This window comes from Hyaena hyaena, unplaced genomic scaffold, assembly GCF_003009895.1.
Source record: "Hyaena hyaena isolate Hyena2069 unplaced genomic scaffold, ASM300989v1 scaffold_1578, whole genome shotgun sequence".
NCBI classification, from domain to species: domain Eukaryota; kingdom Metazoa; phylum Chordata; class Mammalia; order Carnivora; family Hyaenidae; genus Hyaena; species Hyaena hyaena.
In genome coordinates this window covers 256,914-262,229 of record NW_024082214.1, presented here as the reverse complement: position 1 = coordinate 262,229, position 5,316 = coordinate 256,914, and positions in this window count along the sequence as shown.

The window sequence follows — 5,316 nt, the reverse complement described above, 5'->3', positions numbered from 1 at the left end:
AGAAAGGAAGAAAAAAAAAGAAATGAAGAAGGGGGCAGCTCTCTAGTAGGGATGGGCGTGGTTTGGTCCAGTGTGTCCCGTGGGCGTCCTGCCTTGGCATTTGTGGGGAGAAGAGTTGGTGGCGCCCCAGTCCCTTCTTGAACCAAGCATTGCAACTTACTCTTTTGGGTGTGTAATCTCCCTGTGCCGGGGGCGTAGCCAAGGTGGGCCATGCTCTATATCCCAAGCCTGGCCTCATTTCCAGATCTCAGTCCTGGAGCCCTATTGAAATTGCTGGATATATAAACTCGCAGGTGAGCCCCTCAGAGCCCTGCTAAGCCTCTTGCCTTCCCCCTGGGGATCGAGCGAGTGAGAAGCTGCTCCTCCCATCCCCTCCAGGTAGGGCTGGCAAGCCAGGAGCAGTTTCACCCGGGGTCGCCTGGGATGAGTGCATCCCGCCTAGGACCAGCTGGACAGCAGGAAACCGGGTTCCTCTGTGTCCCGTCACCCCAAATATAAAATCGTGGTCAAATCCCTCAGAACATTGCCTTCCCCCTGGGGATCCAGCGGAGCCAGAAGCACAAAGGCTCAGCTGCCAACCGTCTCCTCCATGTCGAGTTGGGGAGCGGGGAGTAGTTTCCCAGAGGGTCGCCTGGGACGAGTGCGTCCCACCTAGGGTCAGCTGGAGAGCAGGAAACCGGATCCCTCTGTGTCCTGAGCGGAAGTTTTTCTCTTCTCCAGAGACAGGGACATTGTCTTGAGCAGTTTTGGCCACTCTTTTTTCGCCCCCTAGACTCACTGTGGCTCCCCGAAGAGGGGGATCCCACTCTCCCTCTGTGTCTCTGGTCCTGACCCAATTTTATCTTCCCCAGTTCGCACTCACGCTATAAGGTTTTCTCAGCGGACTCTGTCTCTTTTTCTTCCCAAACTCCTGGATTCTCTAAAGGTTCTCTGGCTTCAGGCCTTCTCCGTGTGAGATATGGGGGTGAGTGAAATGTACGGAGCTCCCTACTTCTCCACCATTATGCCTCCCCTTCGAGCTGCATTCCATTTTGAACAATGCGCATTACCTTGATGTCCACAATACCATATCATAGATTCACATGTATGTGGCCAAAGGAACAACTCTATGTTTTCTTTAAGTGTATTTATTTTATTTGAGAGAGAGAGAGAGAGAGACAGAGACAGAGAGGCAGAGCGAGAGGGAGAATCCCAAGCAGGCCAAAACCAAAAAACGATTACTTAACCAACTGAGCCACCCATGTGCCCCGACAACTCCATGTTTTCTAAAAGGCCTAGAGAACAAGGACACTTGGGTGGCTCATTTGGTTAAGAATCCAACTTTGGCTCAGGTCATGATATCAGGGTCCAATCAGTTTGAGCCCCCCGTCAGCCTCTGTGCTGACAGCTCAGAGCCTGGAACCTGCTTCGGATTCTGTGTTCTCTCTCTGTCTTTCTCTCTCTCTCTCAAAAAGAAATAAACATTTAAAAATAAAAATAAAATAAAATAAAATGCCCAGGGAACTTATAGTGGGTACCTCTCCTCTTTCCATTTGTGTTGGGTCATTTTGGCGAATAGTTGGAAGATGGCAGTTCCCAAAGTGATATTTTAAAATCATTGAGTAAAAACAAGAATTTTCAAATTGTTTTTATTAAATATTCAAAAGAAAGTAGTTAGAATTCATTCCTCAGAGCATACTATATAGGATATGTCAAATGATAAAAGTATTATTTAAGCTAATGTATTCATTAAGATCCCAATATTTAATTTAAAGGGGCGCCTGGATGGCTCTGTTGGTTGAGCGTCGGACTTAAGCTCAGGTCATGATCTCTTGGTTAATGGAGTTTGACCCCCAAATCCAGCTGGCCCCCTGCTGTCAGTGTAGAACCCACTTCTGATCCTCTGTCTCCTTCTCTCTCTGCCCCTCCCCTACTCATGCTCAAAAGTAAACATATTTTTTAAAAAGATGCCAATATTTAATTTTAAAAAAGTAAACAAAACCTCTACTGCGCCTATATATATAAAACATTTGGGAAGAAGTTCACAATTGCAGTTTGAGTTGGTTCATTTAATACATGAAGTTTGCCTGATCAGTAATGTCGTGTGTAAATGATTACTGAAGAGGAGACCCACTCAAATTCAATGCATTGTTCCTATCATAATTGAAAATATATCAAAGACCACACATTACATTCAAGAGATGTTTGCATTTCTTGGTGGCAAAGGCTGTCCAAGGAACTAATGTTTAGTTCTCAACTTACATTTTAAAGATGAAGAATTGTTTTTTCAGTATCTAGGGCCTGCACCTAATTCACCCATTCCTTTATTCATGAAGTAAAGGAATATTCAGTTGACTAAGTGTTCAGTTTTTTTACACTGTAAAATTTTAGACAGTAAATGAGGGTGTTATGGCAAGTATTAATCAACAGTGCTCCTTGATGCTGAAACCATATTTCTGCCTTAATCAAAGAACGTAAATAATGCCAGCTTCAGGGGAAAGAAGAGATGTCTTAATTAGTTACTTTTTGTCCCAATCACAAATGTCTAGGGAGGTATAACTTAATAAAAAGTCATCAGACATTTACTGATCAGTTGTTTCTGTCTGTTAAAATAAAGGTAACACATAATGATTTATTATTCTTTGCTTCTGACAAGATTTGATGTGGTCACTTTTGTAGAACGTCTGACATATGAATGTGGAAAGATTCTTTGGGCTGCCTAATGTATGCAACAACCATCTAGGAACTTCACTTTCCTTGACCAATTCCTTCAGAGAACAAAGCAGCTTTTCTCTTCCCAGTATATACTTACAGAGTTTGTGTCAATCAGGTTTTTTGAGTTTTGGCTGTTTAGTGAATGTACATATTCCTGTTAGCCTCCCAACACCTTGGAAGTTTACCCCCTTTAATCACCTTGATGGGGGAAGCTTCTGGCTCGCTTAAATATTTGATTTCCTTTGAGGATTACTGTAGGCTTTAGCTCCGATTTATACCTTTCTATTTACGACATTTTTGTAATTTCTAGAATAATATGGGTGTTTGAAATTTGACTATGTATCCTGCTCCAATAATTCACCACTGGAGAACTAATACTTAATTGATGTTTTTCATGGGCATATGCTCATCTGTTTGTATTACAAGTGCTTCCTTATCAGACCTTCTTTTTTTTGGCTCTCAGAGTAGCAAAGATTGATAATATTGATAATGAATGTTAGTAAGAATATGAAGAAATAGGCATTCACACACACACAAAAGAAAAGAAAGAAATAGGGGCGCCTGGGGGGGCTCAGTCGGTAGGCATCCGACTTCGGCTCAGGTCATAATCATGCGGTTCATGGGTTTGAGCCCTGTGTCAGGCTCTGTGCTGACAGCTCAGAGCCTGGAGCCTGCTTTGGATTCTGTCTCCCTCCCCCTGCTCGTACTGTCTCTCTCTCTCTCTCTCATATATAAATACGCACTAATTAAAAAAAAAAAAGAAATAGACATCCAGTCTTCATGAGTTGAGGGGATATATTTTAGAAGTCAGTTAGCCAGTATATATTAAAATTTATAAATACCCATGAAAAGAAAAGCAGCCCCTGACATATAGAAGCTGCCCTGGCACTCACAGCCAGGACTAGGTGTTCTCTTGTTGAATATAAACAATTCACAGAACATTAATACCAGATAAGGCCGTTCTATGACTGTGATGAACAAGACCATTCTCTAACATGTATGACCACATACAGACATTGTCCAAATCACAAAAATAATCTACTATTCCCCTATTCTGGCTAATATGAATGACTTCTTTTTTACCTATCACAGCTTTAGTCCAGGCATAGTCCTCTGCATTTGTAGAATAAGATTTATTTAGATACCAAATCATAGAATTACTCATGCTTCCTGACAGCTTTCAATCTACAGCAAAGCCTCACTTCTTTAAATCCTCTCCTGAATCACCTAACAAGTCCTAATCCTATAATAAGTCATTTCTCAAACCCTCTTTTTGAAGTACCCCACGATTCCCCATGGTATGTGTTCTCTCTCTCTGCAACCAAACTTCTTCAAATACTGGCATGTTCTTGGTGGTTTTAGCTGGAGGGCATTGTCACTCATGATCTTTGACAAAGAAGTTCCACTTCAAGGAATCATACTGAAATATCCAAACAGGCATGAAGATAGAAACACGGATACATCAACTTTCACAGAAAAAAAAAAAAAAAGAATATGCTAAAGAATAAGAATATGAAAGAATATAGTAAAAAGTATGTTACATGAAAATTACAATACACTGCTGAAAGAAATTAAAGGAGACCTAAATAAGTAAAGAGATATATTTTTTCCATGGGTCGGAAGATTCAGTATTGTTGTGGTGCCTGGGTTGCTCAGTCAGTTAAGCATCTGGCTCTTGATTTCAGCTCTGGTCGTGATCTCACAGTTTGTGAGATAGAGCCTGCTTTAGGCTCTGTGCTGACAGCATAGAGCCTGCTTGGGATTCTCTCTCTCCCTCTCTCTCTGCCCCTCCCCCACTCATGCTTGTGCATGTACACACACACTCTCTCTCTCAAAATAAATCAACATTAAAAAAGTATCTGACTTTCTAAAAAAGATTCAGTATTGTTAAGATGTTAGTTCTCCTTAATCTATTGATTAAAAAATATTTCAATCAAAATCCCAGCTGTAGTTTTTGTAGAAATGGATAAGCTGATTCTACAGTTTATACGGAAAAGCAAAAATAAAAAAAAATAGCCAAAATAACTGAAAAATAATAAAGTTTAAGGATTCACACTGCCTGACTTCAAGACATTATAAAGCTACAGTAATCAAGACGGTATGGCACTGTAATGAAGATATACAAGTAGATCAACGAGACAGAATAGAGTCCAGAAACAGATCCATAAATACAAGGACAATTGACTTTTTGACAAAGAAGCAAAGACAACTCAAAAGAGAAAGAAGTCTTTTAGTCAAGTGATGCTGTTAACAATTGGGTTTTAACTATGCCAAAATAAAGAATTTTAACCTATAACTTGTACCATACACAAAAATCTCAAAATGGATCAGACCTAAATGTGAATCCTAAAACTGTGAAACTTTTAGAATATAGGATAAAATCTTTGTGATCTTGGTTAGGCAATGGTTTCTCCTATGTAACAGCAAAATACAACTGGGGTAAAAAGAAAACAAAACAAAACTGTTCTTTACCAATATTTAAGACTTTATTCCTCAAAAGACACTTTAAAAAATAATTATTTTGAGAGGAAACTCAAGTGGGGAAGGGGCAGAGAGGCAGGGAGAGAGAGAATCCCAAGCAGGCTCTGCCCCATCAGTGCAGAGCCTGATGTGGGGCTCAAA